This window comes from Triticum dicoccoides, chromosome 2A, assembly GCF_002162155.2.
Source record: "Triticum dicoccoides isolate Atlit2015 ecotype Zavitan chromosome 2A, WEW_v2.0, whole genome shotgun sequence".
Taxonomy (NCBI): domain Eukaryota; kingdom Viridiplantae; phylum Streptophyta; class Magnoliopsida; order Poales; family Poaceae; genus Triticum; species Triticum dicoccoides.
In genome coordinates this window covers 646,389,058-646,410,194 of record NC_041382.1, presented here as the reverse complement: position 1 = coordinate 646,410,194, position 21,137 = coordinate 646,389,058, and the positions used below count along the sequence as shown (strand labels likewise).

At 44.6% G+C, this 21,137-nt stretch overlaps 2 long non-coding RNA genes across 2 annotated transcripts; both read left to right on the top strand.

Annotated features, from left to right (window-relative positions):
* The first annotated feature begins 1,762 nt into the window (after positions 1-1,762).
* LOC119359762 lies at positions 1,763-16,993 on the top strand. The gene is made up of 4 exons (XR_005172655.1): positions 1,763-1,918; positions 14,978-15,050; positions 15,162-15,318; positions 16,220-16,993. It is a non-coding gene; the product is annotated as an uncharacterized LOC119359762 (long non-coding RNA).
* A 1,206-nt stretch (positions 16,994-18,199) lies between these two features.
* On the top strand, positions 18,200-21,130 carry LOC119355970. Its single transcript, XR_005171740.1, has 3 exons — positions 18,200-18,359; positions 18,866-18,954; positions 20,272-21,130. It is a non-coding gene; the product is annotated as an uncharacterized LOC119355970 (long non-coding RNA).
* The last annotated feature ends 7 nt before the right edge of the window (positions 21,131-21,137 follow it).

The following is a 21,137-nucleotide window of genomic DNA, read 5'->3' as shown; positions in this document are numbered from 1 at the left end:
GGAGCAAGAGCAACAGGAAATTGATAAGGCAAGATCACCCCCCCTGTTAATTTGTATTTCTGTTGCTGCGTGATGATATAATCTAAGTGATGAAACGTCAATTCTGTATGTGACTGATGAAAGGGAGATTTCGCATCACAAAGCAAAAAAATACTCGTCCTTCTATCATGACACAGTGTTTGCATTTTACTTGCACATGTTGTAGGAATATAGATAGTATGCATTACAGGCTTATTGTGCCGATGTTCTCAATGGTATCCAAAATTTTCTTTGTAGAATCAATTAAGCAACGAAATATATTAATAAGTTTACAATTTAGCTGTGTACCACAAAGAATCATGGAAACCAGATTTCAGGTGTTTTGGATGTGTGTGTTCAGTTCCGAAGGCAATGGTTAACAAATGTGTGTTTTCAGATTTTTCAAATGAATTTCACCCTATGGCTAGACCGCTAGAGCATCTTCAATGAAATGCAAACCTGTTCATTTGTCTTTACCATTAATAGTTTAATACTCATGCTGAAATATTGAGGTCTTCTATTTACGCTTTGTGTGCTATGTTTTGCTCTCACTGTACTTCAGTAAGAATATTATTCAAATTGTTCACCACGATGTCCTATATTTCTATGCTTGCAAGTTTTCCACCGGGAGAACAATTTCTAGATGCTAAATTGAAATGTATTGTCCAGTGTCTTGCAATGTCATTCTTTCATTATTTAAGGTATGTGTCTCACAAGGAAATAGAAAATACTGAATTTTGCATGTGTGATTGGTTCAACAACCTCAACCTATGCACCTCACTGTCAACCACATGCAAGCTTCCTCCTTGCTTTAGGTGAGAGCATTTATTTCATCGCCTTTTTAGCTTGCTCAGATTGCAAGTTTGATAGGTTTCCCCAACACGGGTTAGGAACCCCTTTGATTTTGGTTCCTTGCTACAACTCTGTATGCAATTTTGTTTCTCTGTCACAGTTTGATCGATCCATTCTTAGCTACAAATGCTTATTTATAAACAGATGGATACAAGGTTCATTGTAGTCTTGAAGTTTGGAATACCAAGAAAAAGCATGTGTATGAGTGGTATAGCGTTTAGATGTCATTTTCTTGTTTGCTGTTTTTTATCGCCTTTTATTGTCGTGCTATGAGTTGATATGAATCAGCTAGCTATTGTCTAATTGTTGAAATATCACCCTTTCGAGCAGCCCTTGAACACAGAACAAGGAAACGAGGATATTTCAGAGTCCCAGTCTCACTGCCTTCGTGGACGCTGGAGCCACTGCCACCTTTACTACGTGTGTGGTTAGGGTATAGATCAAACTACAATTCAACAATGGTCATCTACACCATCAGATCTCTGACTATAAAACTCCATGCTAATGTTCCATATTCCTCTTTTCTGTTGATTTTTAGAGTTTTATCCTTCTATGAATTACCTAATTTCAGTCACAACTGACAAATATCAGTCTATTTGTTAACATCTCCATCTCCATCAAGGTTTATAAATTGACTTAAGAGTATGCATGTGCCCCTATCATTTTTTGGGTTCGTCAACAGATGAAGTAATCAACCGTTCTAATGAGGGATTAGGAGTACATCATCTATAATATTTCTGTTCCCAGTTAAATGTGTACCGATAAATTTAACTATCAAAATCATTGTAGTGAGAAAAAAAATTGTTCTTATTTGCAGGCATTGAGTGGCGATAAACACATGACCAGCAAGGGGCCCTGCCCCCCTCCCAATACTATGGATTTGTTCATAATAAACACATGAACAGTGCAGCATTTGACTTGTTTTCTGCTCCAACCAGCCCTCCCCAACATCCTAATCCCACTAATCCCGCCTCCGCCACTGCAGGCATGCCGGCCTTTTCTTAATTGCTATACTTTTGAGGACGCATCACTAAAAAAACTAAAAGAGGTACCACAAGTCTATAAAACCCTTATTACATTTTTGCATACGTACAGAAGTGAAAAATAAAAGTGAATTTAGCTATATACTTTGAAAATTGTAGTGGTTTTGCATGTCTAATCATTTTTTTGTTATGATATTATTTTGTTTGTCGGTATTTAATCCTTGGGGATTTTTATCTTTCCCATTCAGAGTAGTCCAATTAATACTTCCGATGGACACACGACAGGTTGCTGATGATGTCGTCTAATCCATATTAGAAGGTTTAATAACGTACTTGAACACTAAAACTATATAATGGATGGTTCTAGATGGGGGCAGGGATCCTCTATTTCCTTTACCAAATGTAGTCGGTCGTAATCACATGTTGTCTGACCTTCTCTCTATGCTCTCTTCACCTTATTCTTTACATCATTTCACTGGTACAAGTCATCGGATGGGTATTACTGTTTCTAGTATGTTGTGTGTCGGTGGCCTGAAGCACAAGCTACTCACTATACTATATAGTATCGTGCTACAACTGTGAATTTTACAATCCTGGTATACCCTAATTTGATGTGACGCCCCGAGACCGATGTGCCAGGTGTCGTCCAGTTATTCGCCGTCGTTGCCATGTCTTTTGCTTGCGTGTTGCATCTTACCATGTCATCATGTGCATTGCATCATCATGTTTTCAAAACTTGCATCCGTCCGGGTTCCCCCAGTTCCGTCCGTTGTCCGTTCTGATTCCAGACACACTTGCACGCGCCCGCGGCACGTCCAAATATTATTTTAGAAGTGGCCGAAAAATGTTCTCGGAATGGGATGAAAGTTGGCGTGCGGTGTTGTTTTGTTGTTAGTAGGCCGCCTGCCAAGTTTCATCGCATTAGGAGGCCGTTTGACGCCCCAACGGATAACTATAGCGACAATATAGCTGGTCTAACGTCGGACATTTTCGGTCTCCGAAAACAGTCGCCGGGCCTCCCTCTCTTCTCTTCTCTCAACTCGAGACCGTCTACATAGCCCACTACCAACCGCCAGGCCCAACCTAACCTCTCTCGTCAGCCCGCGGCCCTCCTCGCCCCTAACCAAAATCCAGTGCTATATATATAGACCAATCCCTAGGCAGCAACCCTAAAATCTAGGTCTTTTGTCCCCCCTCAGCCGCCGCCACACTCCACCGAATCCACATCGGGATCCTCCCTGATCCCCTCGTCCACCTCCTCTAATCCTGCAGCCTCCTTCCGATCCACCAGCCAGTCACCTCCAAATCCTCCTTCCTGCCTTGATCTGGACCGAGAGCCCGAGCCCCTACAGCCACCCGAGGCCTCCGCGGCTTGCCCCTCCTGCCTCCTCGCCAGAGCCACACCCGCGTCACCGTCGGCGACCATCTCCATCAGGCCGGACCCCGCATCCCTTGTTGCTTCTCCTTCCACCGTTCCATCTGGTTCTCTCTCTCACTTCCTCTCTGTCTTCTCCATGGAGACCCGCAGGAACGTCGCTACCAGGGTCGACCTCGGTTTTGCCTTCCCGCCTCCTTCGATGCACCACCAGGAGCCCTTGAAGCCGTCGCCAACGACCATGAGTCCAGCATCGCGCCCCGCTGGATCATCGCCCGCGCCGGTCCTCCTCTATTTTGCCATCGCGTGGGCCGTTCCTCTGCTTCGTCGCCGTCCAGGACCACCGTGAGCCACCGCGGATCCGCTCCGTAGCCAAGCCCGTGCGCCCTAGCCGTCCGGAGTTCCTGCTCCTGCCGTCGTCGTTCACGGCCAGCGCCTCGCCTCTTCGAACCAGGGACGAACGCCTCGCCCGAGCGCCTGCGTTGACTCTCGCTGACCCGCTGCGTCGGCTTGCCTCCTTTCCCGCGTCCCGCTCATTCTGGAGCTCCACCGCCGTCAAGTTCCCGGAGCCGCCGCCGCCTCGCCAGTTCCGATCGTCCGAGCCTTCCTCGCTGCCTGATGCCAGTGCCAACGACCATGACGAGCCGTGCTTGCACGTCGTGCCTCCAGCTAACCCCCGAGCGAGGGCCTCAAGCCATGGAACCTCTCTGCCGCCTCTACCTCGACCCCCGCCCAGATTCGCGCCGCTCCGCCGCCACGACTCCGACCCCTGCCCGCCGTAGCTGCGTCTCCCTATGCCCGCAACCGCGCCGCGCCTCTGAGCTCATCTGACCCCGCTCCTAATGGTCGTCGTTGACCCCGGTCCAGCGGTCGCCAGATCACAACCAGATCCAGCCGGCCCACTGCTCCATCGTCCTGGGCCGAAGCCCATGGGTGAGGCCACCCCGAGCGCCCCCTCCTTTTTTTTCTTACCGCTGGGCTAGTTCAGTTTCGGCCCAGTGGATGTTTTTTTGGTTCTACGAATTTAGCTAATTTCCGGGGATTTGCAGATTTACAGAAAACCCCCTAGCCTTCATGCATTTAATATCTCACAAACTAAGCATCACATGTAAAAACTTTGTATATGAAACTTGCTTAGTTTTTCATCTAGTTTCATAATATGTCTTTTTCATCCATGTTTAAAATGTTTAATATGCTGTTTGGTTAAATTTGCTTAAATAACTTGCTAAAATGCTTTATTTCATAACTTAATAACCGTAGCTCCAAACCTAACAAACTTTATATGTAAATGGGATAGAATTTTGCATAGTTTAACTTGGTGGCATCACTTTGCATGTTTAACAACTACAAAATATGGTTTAGGGCAGAATAGTACCAAACCAAATATATGCATATGAGGGTTTTCCGGACTTGTTGTTTGTTGTTCCGGCCTCATTTAAACTTGCCTAGATAGGTAGTTTTCATTTGCTTCACCCTCTTGCCATGTTTAACAACATTTAATATTGTTGGGTACATAAACGAGATCGAACTAAATAACTTGAATGTGGTGTTTCGTCAATATGCAACAGAGTTGCATATTGTGCTCCACTTAATTTGTAGGGTTGCTTGTGCACTTTGCCATGCCATGCTTCATTAAACCGGACATGCATCATACTTGATTGTGCATCATGCCATGATTATGTGATGGTTGTTTACTATGTTGTTTGCTCCTTTCCGGTGTTGCTTCTTCGGGTTGGTTCTGGTAACGTTGCGTTTGTGAGGATCCGTTGACTACGTCCGTTTGTCTTCTTCGTGGACTCATTCTTCTTCCTTGCGGGATTTCAGGCAAGATGACCATACCCTGAAATTACTTCTATCTTTGCTTGCTAGTTGCTCGCTCTTTTGCTATGCCTATGCTGCGATACCTACCACTTGCTTATCATGCCTCCTATATTGTTGAACCAAGCCTCTAACCCACATTGTCCTAGCAAACCGTTGTTTGGCTATGTTACCGCTTTGCTCAGCCCCTCTTATAGCGTTGTTAGTTGCAGGTGAAGATTGAAGTTTGTTCCTTGTTGGAACATGGAGATGTTGTTCCTTGTTGGAACATGTTTACTTGTTGGGATATCACAATATATCTTATTTAATTAATGCATCTATATACTTGGTAAAGGTTGGAAGGCTCGGCCTTATGCCTGGTGTTTTGTTCCACTCTTGCCGCCCTAGTTTCCGTCATATCGGTGTTATGTTTCTGGATTTTGCGTTCCTTACGCGGTTGGGCTATAATGGGAACCCCTTGACAGTTCGCCTTGAATAAAACTCCTCCAGCAAGGCCCAACATTGGTTTTACCATTCGCCACCTAGCCTTTTCTTTCCCTTGAGTCGGCCGGCTCAAGGGTCATCTTTATTTTAAACCCCCGGGCCAGTGCTTCTCTAAGTGTTGGTCCAACCCAGAGCACCGTGCGAGGCTGTCCCTTGGCAACTTGGGTTACGTTGGCTCCCGTACGCTTAGCTTATCCGATGTGCCCTGAGAACGAGATATGTGCAGCTCCTATCGGGATTTGTCGGCACAGTGGGTGGTCTTGCTGAACTTGTTTTACCATTGTCGAGGATGTCTTGTAACCGGGATTCCGAGTCTGATCGGGTTTTCCCGCTAGAAGGAATATCCTTCGTTGACCGTGAGAGCTTGTGATGGGCTAAGTTGGGAGACCCCTGCAGGGTTTTGAACTTTCGATAGTCATGCCCGCGATTATGGGCAGATGGGAATTTGTTAATGTCCGGTTGTAGAAAACCTGAAGTTTACCTTAATTAAAATGCACCAACTGCGTGTGTAACCGTGATGGTCTCTTCTCGGCGGAGTTTGGGAAGTGGACACGGTGTTGGAGTTATGCTTGACGTAGGTTGTTCTAGGATCACTTCTTGATCATAGTTTTATCGACCGTGCCTTGCCTTCTCTTCTCGCTCTCATTTGCGTATGTTTAGCCACCATATATGCTAGCCGCTTGCTGCAGCTCCACCTCATACTTTTCCTTACCCATAAGCTTAAATAGTCTTGATCCCGAGGGTGCGAGATTGCTGAGTCCCCGTGACTCACAGATACTTCCAATACCAGTTTGCAGGTGCCGATATTACCGAGCAGGTGATGTAACCAAGCTCAAGGAGGAGCTCGATGAAGATCTTATCCTTTGTGTTGTTCCGTTCTAGTTGATCAGTAGTGGAGCCCAGTTGGGGTCGATCGGGGATCTGTGTAGCATTTGGGGTAGTCTTCTTTCATTTTGGTTCCATAGCCGGACCTTGATTGTATTTGAATGATGTAATGCTTTATTCATGTATTGTGTGAAGTGGCGATTGTAAGCCAACTATGTATCTTTGTCCCTTATGTATTACATGGGTTGTGTGAAGATTACCTCACTTGCGACATTGCTTTCAATGCGGTTATGCCTCTAAGTCGTGCTTCGACACGTGGGAGATATAGCCGCATCGAGGGCATTACAAGTTGGTAATCAGAGCCTTCCCCGACCTTAGGAGCCCCCCTGCTTGATCGAATAGCTAGCGTTGTTGAGTCTAGAAAAATGTTTTGAGTCATTTAGGATTATATATATCGGAGAGTAGGACTTCTTTTTACTCCTCAGCCCCTTCGTCGCTCTGGTGAGGCATCCTGACGTAGAGTTTTGACTCTTCTCTTCTCAAATTTCACTAAAAAAAATTTAGGATCACGCGGGTATCATGGAATCGTTCCGATGGTTTTGTGATGAGAACATTGTTCTTGGTGCCTCCTGTCATTTAGGGGTTGTGGCAGTGTCCCGGGGAGTTGAGCTCCGAGGTGTTGTCGTCACAATTTTATCGTTGCAGTTCTGGAATACCTGAGTTTAGTTTCGCCGACATCGAAAATCTCTTTTATGCAGTTGTTGGTGAGATAACCTCGACGCCACCCAGTACTAGGGCGGGAGTTCGGGAGTATTGCCATAACTCGTATAACGGATGCTTTTCGAAGGTTGAGGTAGATGATTTCCGAAGGTTTCTTGGTTATGTGTTGAAGGATGGATACACCTGGATGTAGGATTTGCTAGTCTTGGGTGAGATATTATGCTTCCCCTGTATCCCCAACACCTGATTGCATAACTGGGAAAATTTCGGGAGTTTATAAGTGGGAATTCAAGTAGCTCTTAGGATATCTTTCCGATAGATGTATGATATGAAATTGGGGTTTGACGTCTAGTGGTCCGCCTATCCACGGTTGGTTTTACAGTGGTCTCGTTGTGTCTTAAAGAGTCCTTGGCTATGCTGACTCGGGGACGCTTCGTATGTCATGTGCACCGCCTTGTACATGATGGTGATGTACGATCGAGCCCGTGTAGGCCCCGCCACGAAAACTTCGGACGAAATCTCTATCATATGTTTGTTCTGGCTTATTCTGCAAGCCAATCCTTTATTTTGTTTTGAGTTGTGGTATTCGAGTTGCTTCAGAGACAAATGTGGATTCCATCCCTTTCCTAAGCAGTGTTCTCGTATTCCTATGTTAATACTAATCCTTCATGATAATCGAGATTGGCATGTCAATCCTTTTCAACCGGTGTGTCTCTCTTCAAGTGGATCAGTTCATTTTCAACTTTCACAAGATCCAATCTCAGTTTTCTCAACGGTGTTCGTTTCATCCGCCTCAAGTTGTCTTTGTTTTTTTTTCCACCCACCCCCCTTTTTTCTTCGAGGACTAAGATTTCTTATTCAAGTATCCTTTTATTGATGTGAAGTCTCTCCATTCTTTCCCTCCAATGTTCTTATCCGGTGATTCTCATGAAGATTCTAACGGAACCTCAAGTTCATCATTATTCATTCTCTTTCTTCTCCGGTGGAACTAATTCAGACTTTGTTGATCATATCCTTTCCTTGTTTCAAATGCCTTCTCATACCGGTGCACCTCATAATATTTCATTTCTCGATATTAAATTCTTCTGGAGTGTTTAAGATATCTCGAAGATTCATGTTTTCACTCTACATTCGTTCAAGCTCTTTCGAGGATGTATTCTCATTCAAGTCATTTAATTCAACCGGTGCAACCTCTATTTTAAATCGTTCAACGGTGTTTCTTTTGAGTGGGCCCTAACCCACATGTCTTTTCCTAGGATCTTACCTGACTCTTCTTATTTTCCCGGATCTATCCAAATTTCTTTTCGAAGTGTGACGTAAGAATGAATTTTCATCAGTCAGAGGGTTTCTCCAAGATCTTTCAAATTATTTTCATCGTTGGCTCAACCTTTACATTCTTCATTCCGGAGTGCCTCAATAGTTCATGGTGGTGTTTCTCATCGTCATTCTCAGAATTGAAGACCGAAGAAGATTTTTCCTCTAAATCTTGCTCCTTTCTCTTCAAGATTCATAGCTCTAGCTTCGTACCATCCTCTCATAATTGTTTTCGATTGTGAGAATTCTTTTCACCTATCCGGAGCAATTCAAGATTCTGTTCAGTTTGTTCATCCGGAGTCCATCATCTCAGATTTATTCATTCTCAGCTTTCAGCTCTCTTTCTCCAAATCTTACCGGTGCATCATTCAAGTTTTCTCTAATTAGTCGTCATCCCTTTGTTCTCATGTATCTAGTTTGTCTCAAGTATCTTCGTCCATTTGCAAATTCTTCCCGGTGTTTCTTTATCTTTTACTTCATTTATTTTAATTCTTACGGCGGTTCGTTCAAGAGTTCCTCTTCCTTCGTTTATCATATCAATTCATTCGTTGTTTCAATTCTACCGGCGGTTCATAGGAGACCTTCCCAAGTTGGCGCTATATCTCTCTTAATCCTTGCTACGAGAATAAGTAGTGTGCCAAATCCGTTGATTGTCATCAATTTAATTGGGGAAGGATAAGCATAATGTAATTCTTATTCTTGTTTCATCCAAATGATTCAATTCCTTATTCCGGAGTGGTTCATCATACATATTCTTGGTTTCAAGTGCTCATCTTTCTCTCCCGGAGTTCCAAGCTCTTGCAATTATGTAATCACGGGGATCTATCTAAGTCATTACAAGGATTCACCGTGTGCTTTCAACTTCTCTTTCTTTTCGTTTGATCATCCTTTTGTTACCGGAGTTCTTCATGGAGGCTCTACATGATGGTTCATCAAGGATTTAATTCCTTCTCCAAGTTTTTCATCGAGATTCTCTTCTAAGAAGCTCAAGCTTTCTTCTTCTTGCAATCTGGAGTGCATTTGTTCTCTCTTATCTTCTTGAGATGGTATTATGTCATTCTTGATAAGTTGAGTTCATGTTTCATGATTCATAGGTTGTTAAGAATGGGGTATTTTAAATCCATCAACCTCTTCGTTGGAGCTATCTTGGGTTATATTTCACCTAAAGCTTTCCCTAAGGATTGTTGCTATTTACGGTGCTTATAAATGATCCAAGTTCTTCATTTATCCTCCCGGTGAGATAGCTTCTCGTCTATTTGTTCTTATCAATCCAATTCTTTTTCCCGTGAGTGGCAGGTTGTCACCTCATAATTTTGAGATGTATTCCTTAAGACCATATCAAGCTTATTCTTTTCGTTGTTAGTGTTCCAACAACTCCGTTCGACCCTTCTCCTAAGAATGCCTTCTCAAACTCTTTTGTGACAGAAGTTGCCATTTTCTTCTCCATTCTTTTATTTAAATTATCTGTATTCTATTCTTTTGTTCCGAAAGCTTTGTGATGTTGCTCTCTTCACTCATCGTCTCGGATTGTGAAGATCATGTTCTTTACTTGCTTATCCCATTTAACCGGAGTGCCATGCCCTCTTTTCAAGTTCTTCCCATTCTGTCAAGTTTTGGGCTCCCTTCTCAACCGGAGTGCCGTCTGAAATCGTTCTTACCCTTTGTGCCATTCTTTCAATAATTCCGGAGGTAGTGTGTTGTTGATTTCATCAAGTATCCTCTCATCTTGTCAAGTTCTTGTTAATTCCTTCCATTTTCAGTCGGAGTGTTGTCCAAGTTATATCATTCTTAATCCTTCTCTATCTTGACTTAACCGGAGTGGTTTCAATATATATCTTGCCCTTCAACCTCAAGGTTTTTTGCAATGTTCTTTGTCCCTCTTCTCTAACGGAGTGTTTTCGACTTTGTTCACCTTTGTTGTATTCTTTTCTCGAATTTGTTCAACCTCGCAAGGTTCTTTGGTTTCACTCGTTTGTCAAAGAAGAAACTTAGTTTTACCTCTTCGCTTTCTCTTCCGTTTTTCTCTCCGGTGCCATTCTAGATCTCGGGACGAGATCCTCTCGTAGTGGTGGAGTGTTGTGACACCCCGAGACCGATGTGCCAGGTGTCGTCCAGTTATTCGCCGTCATTGCCATGTCTTTTTCTTGCGTGTTGCATCTTACCATGTCATCATGTGCATTGCATCATCATGTTTTCAAAACTTGCATCCGTCCGGGTTCCCCCAGTTCCGTCCGTTGTCCGTTCTGAGTCCAGACACACTTGCACGCGCCCGCGGCACGTCCGAATATTATTTTAGAAGTGGCCGGAAAATGTCCTCGGAATGGGATGATAGTTGGCGTGCGGTGTTGTTTTGTTGTTAGTAGGCCGCCTGCCAAATTTCATCGCATTAGGAGTCCGTTTGACACCCCAACGGATAACTATAGCGACAATATAGCCAGTTTAACGTCGGACGTTTTCGGTCTCCGAAAACAGTCGTCGGGCCTCCCTCTCTTCTCTTCTCTCAGCTCGAGACCGTCTACATAGCCCACTACCTACCGCCAGGCCCAACCTAACCTCTCTCGTCAGCCCGCGGCCCTCCTCGCGCACGCGTCCGAAAATTGTCCCGGACCCGACCCGAGCAGTCATGACCGATGGGTCCGGAACATCCCCAAACATCTGCAAAACGTCACCATTTTCTTATTTGGACTCCCTAACTATTTTTTTCACGATCGTCTGTTTGCGATCGGAGGGTCCTAATAGCCCCTAACCAAAATCCAGTGCTATATATATAGACCAATCCCTAGGCAGCAACCCTAAAATCTAGGTCTTTTGTCCCCCATCGGGATCCTCCCTGATCCCCTCGTCCACCTCCTCCAATCCCGCAGCCTCCTTCCGATCCACCAGCCAGTCACCTCCAAATCCTCCTCCCTGCCTTGATCTGGACCGAGAGCCCGAGCCCCTACAGCCACCCGAGGCCTCCGCGGCTTGCCCCTCCTGCCTCCTCGCCGGAGCCACACCCGTGTAACCGTCGGCGACCATCTCCATTAGGCTGGACCCCGCATCCCTCGTTGCTTCTCCTTCCATCGTTCCATCTGGTTCTCTCTCTCACTTGCTCTCTGTCTTCTCCATGGAGACCCACAGGAACGTCGCTACCAGGGTCGACCTCGGTTTTGCCTCCCCGCCTCCTTCGATGCACCACCAGGAGCCCTTGAAGCCGTCACCAATGACCATGAGTCCAGCACCGCGCCCCGCTGGATCATCGCCCGCGCCGGCCCTCCTCTGTTTTGCCATCGCGTGGGCCGTTCCTCTGCTTCGTCGCCGTCCAGGACCACCGCAAGCCGCCGCGGATCCGCTCCGTAGCCAAGCCCGTGCGCCCTAGCCGTCTGGAGTTCCTGCTGCCGCCGTCGTCGTTCACGGCTAGCGCCTCGCCTCTTCGAACCAGGGACGAACGCCTCGCCCGAGCGCCCGCGTTGACTCTCGCTGACCCGCTGCGTCTGCCTGCCTCCTTTCCCGTGTCCCGCTCGTTCCGGAGCTCCACCGCCGCCAAGTTCCCGGAGCCGCCGCCGCCTCGCCAGTTCCTATTGTCCGAGCCTTCCTCACTGCCTGATGCCAGCGCCAACGACCATGACGAGCCGTGCTTGCCCGCCGTGCCTCCAGCTAACCCCCGAGCGAGGGCCTCGAGCCATGGAACCTCTCTGCCGCCTCTACCTCGACCCCCGCCCAGATTCGCGCCGCTCCGCCGCCACGACTCCGGCCCCTGCCCGCCGAAGCTGCGTCTCCCTGTGCCCGCAACCGCGCCGCGCCTCTGCTTCATTCGAGCAAAGGAGATCATCTGACCCCGCTCCCAATGGTCGTCGTTGACCCGGGTCCAGCGGTCGCCAAATCACAACCAGATCCAGTCGGCCCACTGCTCCATCGTCCTGGGCCGAAGCCCATGGGTGAGGCCACCCCAAGCGCCCCTCCTTTTTTTTCTTACCGCTCGGCCAGTTCAGTTTCGGCCCAGTGGATGTTTTTTTTGGTTCTGCGAATTTAGCTAATTTCCGAGGATTTGCAGATTTACAGAAAACCCCCTAGCCTTCATGCATTTAATATCTCACAAACTAAGCATCACATGTAAAAACTTTGGATATGAAACTTGCTTAGTTTTTCATCTAGTTTCATAATATGTCTTTTTCATCCATGTTTAAAATGTTTAATATGCTGTTTGATTAAATTTGCTTAAATAACTTGCTAAAATGCTTTATTTCATAACTTAATAACCATAGCTCCAAACCTAACAAACTTTATATGTAAATGGGGTAGAATTTTGCATAGTTTAACTTGGTGGCATCACTTTGCATGTTTAACAACTACAAAATATGGTTTAGGTAGAACAGTACCAAACCAAATATATGCATATGAGGGTTTTCCGGACTTGTTGTTTGTTGTTCCGGCCTCATTTAAACTTGCCTAGATAGGTAGTTTTCATTTGCTTCACCCTCTTGCCATGTTTAACAACATTTAATATTGTTGGGTACATAAATGAGATCGAACTAAATAACTGGAATGTGGTGTTTCGTCAATATGCAACGGAGTTGCATATTGTGCTCCACTTAATTTGTAGGGTTGCTTGTGCACTTTGCCATGCCATGCTTCATTAAACCGGACATGCATCATACTTGATTGTGCATCATGCCATGATTATGTGATGGCTGTTTACTATGTTGTTTGCTCCTTTCCGGTGTTGCTTCTTCGGGTTGGTTTCGGTAATGTTGCGTTTGTGAGGATCCGTTGACTACGTCCGTTTGTCTTCTTCGTGGACTCATTCTTCTTCCTTGCGGGATTTCAGGCAAGATGACCATACCCTGAAATCACTTCTATCTTTGCTTGTTAGTTGCTCGCTTTTTTGCTATGCCTATGATGCGATACCTACCACTTGCTTATCATGCCTCCTATATTGTTGAACCAAGCCTCTAACCCACATTGTCCTAGCAAACTGTTGTTTGGCTATGTTACCGCTTTACTCAGCCCCTCTTATAGCGTTGTTAGTTGCAGGTGAAGATTGAAGTTTGTTCCTTGTTGGAACATGGAGATGTTGTTCCTTGTTGGAACATGTTTACTTGTTGGGATATCACAATATATCTTATTTAATTAATGCATCTATATACTTGGTAAAGGGTGGAAGGCTCGGCCTTATGCCTGGTGTTTTGTTCCACTCTTGCCGCCCTAGTTTCCATCATATCGGTGTTATGTTCCCGGATTTTGCGTTCCTTACGCGGTTGGGTTATAATGGGAACCCCTTGACAGTTCCCCTTGAATAAAACCCCTCCAGCAAGGCCCAACATTGGTTTTACCATTCGCCACCTAGCCTTTTCTTTCCCTTGAGTCGGCCGGCTCAAGGGTCATCTTTATTTTAAACCCCGGGCCAGTGCTTCTCTAAGTGTTGGTCCAACCCAGAGCACCGTGCGGGGCCGTCCCTTGGCAACTTGGGTTACGTTGGCTCCCGTACGCTTAGCTTATCCGGTGTGCCCTGAGAACGAGATATGTGCAGCTCCTATCGGGATTTGTCGGCACAGTGGGTGGTCTTGCTGAACTTGTTTTACCATTGTCGAGGATGTCTTCTAACCGGGATTCTGAGTCTGATCGGGTTTTCCCGCTAGAAGGAATATCCTTCGTTGACCGTGAGAGCTTGTGATGGGCTAAGTTGGGACACCCCTGCAGGGTTTTGAACTTTCGGAAGCCGTGCCCGTGGTTATGGGCAGATGGGAATTTGTTAATGTCCGGTTGTAGAAAACCGGGAGTTTACCTTAATTAAAATGCACCAACCGCGTGTGTAACCGTGATGGTCTCTTCTCGGCGGAGTTCGGGAAGTGAACACGGTGTTGGAGTTATGCTTGACGTAGGTTGTTCTAGGATCACTTCTTGATCATAGTTTTATCGACCGTGCCTTGCCTTCTCTTCTCGCTCTCATTTGCGTATGTTTAGCCACCATATATGCTAGCCGTTTGCTGCAGCTCCACCTCATACTTTTCCTTACCCATAAGCTAAATAGTCTTGATCGCGAGGATGCGAGATTGCTGAGTCCCCGTGACTCACAGATACTTCCAATACCAGTTTGCAGGTGCCGATGTTACCGAGCAGGTGACGCAACCAAGCTCAAGGAGGAGCTCGATGAAGATCTTATCCTTTGTGTTGTTCCGTTCTAGTTGATCGGTAGTGGAGCCCAGTTGGGGTCGATCGGGGATCTGTGTAGCATTTGGGGTAGTCTTCTTTCATTTTGGTTCCGTAGCCGGACCTTGATTGTATTTGAATGATGTAATGCTTTATTCATGTATTGTGTGAAGTGGCGATTGTAAGCCAACTATGTATCTCTGTCCCTTATGTATTACATGGGTCGTGTGAAGATTACCTCACTTGCGACATTGCTTTCAATGCGGTTATGCCTCTAAGTCGTGCTTCGACACGTGGGAGATATAGCCGCATCGAGGGCGTTACATTTGAGGTGATTTATATGTCAGGTTATCATAATCTTTATGTATCTGATGCTAAAACCATCATGCTTGCTTGCAGAGATTCAGTTAAGACTTAAATTAACAATTATGTATCTGAAGACTGACATTTGAAATTACAGGTTTCATGGCAATGATGGAGTGCTACCAAATTATGTTCCAAGAAAAATGATTTCTGCCTCAACTTGACTACATGTACGTGACTTGCAGTCAGTATGAAGTTCATTACACTACTAATATTAATTTCCTCATCTCCTTTATTTAGCTATTTGTCTATAGTCAACTCACATCACTCGACATCTACAGGCATGTTGAATTGTCGACCCGATTTGGCGGACTATATAAGTGCTCTTCTCCTTGGGAATTTGAAAGCACAGCCCTTCTAAGCATCACACAATATATAGGCTTATATATGTGGTGGCAGTCATTGGTACAAGCATGTGTGCATTAGACCAGAAAAGGGGTAAGTTGCCTTTGATACTGATCTGGTACCCCCCTATAAGCGTATGATATTAAATAGGTTTCTATTGACTCATCAACAGAGAATTTATGTCAATTGATTTAATGTCGATATAAGCTTTATGCAAGTTTGTTTTCTCGAGAGTACGCAATCGGTACTATAGCTTCTTTATACAAGTTTGTGATTTCTGAAGTAGTGGATCCTACCAGGTTTCAAACTCGCAGAGCATATTGAAGGTGGTACAAATCATTGCAGAGTGAATTACAAGTAGCTATATGTGGATTGGAATTTACTGAAGCTTTGCATATTCAAATTTTTAAGTCGAATTAGACGTGCATTGCACGTGCAAGCTTATTAGTCCAAGCAAGGGCCACAAGTCATTCATACGTGAAAAAAAGCACGGTCAAACTCATTACCATGCGGTCAACCAATCCAATGGTTAGCAAAGAAAGTCAAAGCCCATCCGACAACCATGAACGATGCGCACGGGGGAGCTCCGTAGAGGAGGGTCGGCTAGCATCCTTATAGGTTAGAATGGATACCTCCAGATAGGAACATATGTAGACATGTGTGTGGATCCCAATGCGCATATTCTTGATGAAAACTATCATTTAACCCTGTAGCGTCATGTGGCTTTATCAAAGTCAGGCCATTATTTGGGTTTTTAACAAAACACATTCCATTTGACTTACAAATATATCAGCAGTGACATACTATTATTAGCAGTCATCTAAATACTCTACAGTTCCAGTGATAGATGAGATGGTCTATCAAATATGCATTGCTTTCTGTATTGCCTAGCCCCGCTTCGATTACATTGTTCTATTATACTAAATGTTTATTCGCCTGTTGCGATAGCATATCTGATTGTTGATATTGTTTGACATGTATTCTGTGCACATAGTCACTTGGTTGTTTGATGCGTTCGTGCTCGTCCGCGGGATGGTGCAAGGCGCAACTCCAATGCGGTTCCTCACCGGTTGGACGGTGTTCAGGCGCAACCCCGGTGCTCACTGAGTACTGCCTCGGCTACAACCTCCCACGGTGAGGTAAAAAACGACTACGATCGGATTCCCTGGCTCCTCAGCGATTTGGGCCTCCTGGTCGTTAGATTCGTTTGCTTGATGTGATTCCGGCCATCGGATTGAGCAGTGGGATGACCTGCGCCGTCGGATCAATTCGTTGCTCCTGTCGCAATGAAAGTCACTGTTTCCCTGGGTTTCGCTTACTCCGCCGTTTTGAGCGTATTTCGCTGGCGTGTGGGGTTTCCAGCGTGTGGGCCGCCTTGTTCAGTGACTGTGGCTATGTGTTTTGGTTGTGTGGCCCGTGGGGCGCGTGGGCTGGCAAATATCTTGTGCCACCGTAAGAAATAACGTGCCCCCGTAGAGGGTATTTTGGTCTTTTCACGTTTTGGCCTTGTGCGTGGTGGACAGTGGTTGGCACGTGCGTGGATGAGGTGGGGGAGGGCACTGGCTTGCCCCTTCGTGCTCCCATTCGCCCTTTCTCTCTGAATCCCCTCTTCTCTCCCACAACCCTCTCTCTCGTGCTGGGGCGATGATGATTAGCCGTGGTTGAAAAAAAATGTGCCTTTGAGCAATCGAGGCACCTGGGGATATCAAGTTGAATCCTCCCTCTTGTCTCTAGAATCATTTTTGATCATGTGATACTTGTTGCTCTGTCCTTGGATGGTCATTCTTGTTGAGTGATAACCAGGGCAGCTCCACTGTATAAACAGATTGATCTGGTGATAAGAGACGGGGGTAGGTTATATGATCGAGGCAAGTCAGATCTGAGCCCACTATGCAATGAACCCTGGACCCTTTTATTTGTATTTAAAGGTGTTGCTTATTTATGCTCCACTGTTTATAGTCGTCTTATGTAAAGATTTTTTCTCTCTCATACGTTTATTGCATACGAGTTGTTCTTGATCTTTTATTGTTTGTCGTTGGTCCTTGATTTAATCTGGTTAAGAGTAAGTTGTACTTTGTTATACTAGAAAGACTCGCTCCCAACAAGTTATCGGAGCCGCTCTTGTTGCCTTGAGTTTGTATGGTAAAAATATGCCTTGGCACGAGGGTGCCGGTCCCAACGTTTTGGTCAGGCGAATACTAGAAAAACTCGCAGGTTCGGCCCTGGAGGTTCTCAGGTTCGACTCCGAGAGCTGCTCGCTTTCCGAGGAGCCCCTGGTGCATCGCTGCCCGACCCCTTTTTTTGCTTCAATTTTGGTTGGGCTTCAGATTCGATCGTGGGTTGACCTGGGTCTGGGTGTGCCTCCTTCTCTTTGTGTTTGTGCTACAGGCGAGGATTGTGCGCGGAGAGGACCCACACGACGCTCCGCTCGCCGTCGTGGTGCACCTCTTTTGAAATTTCCCGAGATAGTTGATTGGTGCTACATGATACAGTGGTGAGTTCTCCAACATCTTCCATGTCCATAAACTATGGTTTATTTGTTGGTCTAATTATCTCTTGCTTATCAGTACGGAGACTACAATTTGTTCAGTCGTAAATAAGATGTCTAACTCCAAGTTGAAGTATTATCAGACTTTATTTTTTATAGTGTTTGATAAACCGGTGGTTTATAGTACCATGGGAATTTGTCTCATACGTAGTATGTGCTTCCTTATAAAAATATGCCAATCGTGTTGAAACAAGTAATTTATCTAGCTACACATGCCCTTTCTGATGCATTGCAGGTTTGCTATCAAACTCTCAAAAAGAAAGAACAACTTTATTTTGTTTTGTTGGGAAACCTTTCTATAGTCACTACCTTGATAGAGACAACTATGTAATCGAGGATATATTTGGCGGGTTTTCAGGCAAAGCTTAGCGGATATTTTTATAGGTACAACGCTTGCTTTATGCTTTGATAACTTTAGATTCCTTTTGTTCTTTGGATTATCATAGCATACTCGTCTCTTCTAATCCTAGCAAGGGCATTCTTCATGTTTACAGATAGTTTGGCGCTCTCATGGTTCTTTTCGAGAGATTATTCTTCCGAGCATTATTTGGTAACCATCTACTGTAGATCATCTATTGCCCTTATGGTGAGTCATTAATGGTGCATGTTTTCCTGTTAGTTTCTCTGTGTGCCAATACCTGAATTTTAACCCTAACAATATACGGTACAATAGTCCCTTCTTTAGGTGATCTTCGGCTAGCTGCATGTTGTATATATCACCGCCAACTAATGTGCTCCAGGCTTTAGTGTTTTATAACATTAGGGGGAGTGACAGCTCTTGGATAGTGCAACTTTTATGATCATCCAATCACGGAGGAATATGTAGCACTACTACTCTTTCTTGACATGCTGAACCTGAATTCATGTAATCAAGTTACAGATGAATACACATCATACTTGCTCGCCAGACACTAAAAACCATATTTCTCATGGTGGTGTGTTCTTTGCCATACTGAACCTTAATCACATTTCACTTGGTGATGTGTTCTTTGTCATACTGAACCTGAATCAGATTTGTCTTGGCGTCCTGTTCTTTGGCATACTGAACCTGAATTTGAGTCTGACGGTGTTGAACATTGTGATGCATTTCAGACCTGAGCCCGCAGGAATCGATGCTGCTGCGCGACGTGGGGCCCATGCCCGACCCCGACGACGGCGGTCGACCACAACCTCCCTCTCCGGTGAGTGATCCCATCTCCTACCTCTGGCTCCCTCTCTTTCTCTTGTGCTGCTCTAGGTAGGTATACCATATGCTCTGTTATGTGCTTGCCTGTAGCTTTTTTTAGTTATTGAATAAACCATTGGAATAAACGCATCAAGAATTGAATAAACCATTGGAATAAAATACCTCTTTGTTCGCTTTAAATATTGTACAGTCAACATGCATGATACCTCTCTGTATAATGTTATGATTATATTACCCGCTCTGAAACTAAACTTTGTTTGGTGGTTCAGCTAGCTAAGGTTGGGATTTTGATTTCTAACATGCATATCTGGCTTTTCCTCTATCATATTATATGGTCCGTCCTTCCAGTCCTAATTCAGAGCTTCACCGTTGGTCGAGGTGGCCGTTGTTTGTTTGCTTTTGTTTCTGTATCATCTGACATATCACAGTTGCTACTTGCAAGTGTGACTACTATCTCTGAGCTGTAAGATGCAACCCAAAACTGTATTTGTGTTGTGGCGTGATCATTGGATGGTGGATTAGCATCAGTGCCTAACTATGTCCATAGGATGTATAATTTGGATTGCATAGTTCAGTTTTGTATCTCAGTCTAAATTTGGATTGAAAATAATTCCTTGCAAAAACTGATGTGTTAGGAAACAAGCAAATGTATAAGATATGTAGATGCAAATAATTCCTTGCAAAAACCTACAGAGAACTCATTAATGGATAAGTTCTATGGTGCATAGGGAGTATATGTAGGAAGAATAGATGGCTTGATTAAATCGAGGAAACACTTCTACTGAACACTTGTACACTACTATGGACGGACTATTTGAAACATCACATAATCAACTGTTCTTTTTATCTTGAAAGAACTATGCACCGCACTTGAATATTTTATCCTTTTGGGCGGTGATTCTATCCAAAGTCGTTGTTGTGACGTCGCTGAGCAACCTCGGGCACCACACTAGCCAAAGCCCCTATCATCGATCTGATTGTTATACTACTGATTGGTTTGGTTTGCAATGCTGGTGATAGTAGATAGATTTCCTTATATTATTTTACATTTTGACACTGACTTCAGAAATTATTGCTCTGTAATGATAATATTCTTAGATTATTTCAGTTTTATTGGTTTGGAAAAAATGTGGCACTTCTGTGTTTTTTAAAATTTGATGCCACTTCTATAATTAAAACAATGACATTCCAATGCGTATGCTACTTCTTTGCTTCAAACTATAGCATGTGTTTTTAGTTTCACCGATTTTGCATTACGAAAGTCACCCACTCACCGATTCTGCTCGATCTCTTCCTCATTGGCGCTCGGCAGGAGAAGCTCAGGCTGCCACCACACAAAGGGAGAGGATCCCAAGATGAATCTATCCCTCCTTACTATCAATGACCCAACGACAGAGACAGCTACTTCGAGTCTAGGTGAGTAGCCGCCAGCCCTGCATTTCGAGCCTAGGTAACCAAGTTTGTGTCTACTTCTATGATTAGTTGCTTATGCTTCATGGTCTTTGTGAAACACAACATGATGCCTTGTTGGTTTCCTGGGCAAGGCCTTTTGGGACCGATCTCTCTAGCGTTAAAGAAAGCAAGATTGATGCTCTGTTTTCTCTATTTTTGTTGGGTTGGAGCAGAGTGGGTTACCGATCCCATATGCCAGTATATAGGAAGAACAAAAAACTTTAGTTGATTTACCTTTTAACCTAAATTTATATAGGAAACTTATACTAACCTTTATCTCGGTTAGTTGCACCAGCTTGCATGTATTTCAGTTGTGGCTCCTTTATTCTAAGTTAGCTGCATCAGCTTGCAGTTATTAGTGTTCTTCCATGCCTACTTACATGAGTGTGTCACTTATATTGTTTATGGTGTATGCCACCTGATCATTGTACAACCATTGTTGCCTATCAATAAATTTTGGGGTAATGGAGACATTGATCGTCTTTCTCGGACAATATATGGTTTGACTTCTTGTTGTTACATTTTTGTTTGCGTCAGAATTATAACATGTATTTGCTTATTGCAACAGGTAGATTATTTACCCCCTAATTCCCTTTACTTTTGTTTGATACTATGTACATATCAATGTTTAGTCACTTGAATTCAGAACAAAGATATGATACACCGGACACGAAAGAAAGGAGTAGATAGATATACAGATTCAGATGATATAGTTTCTGTAGATGC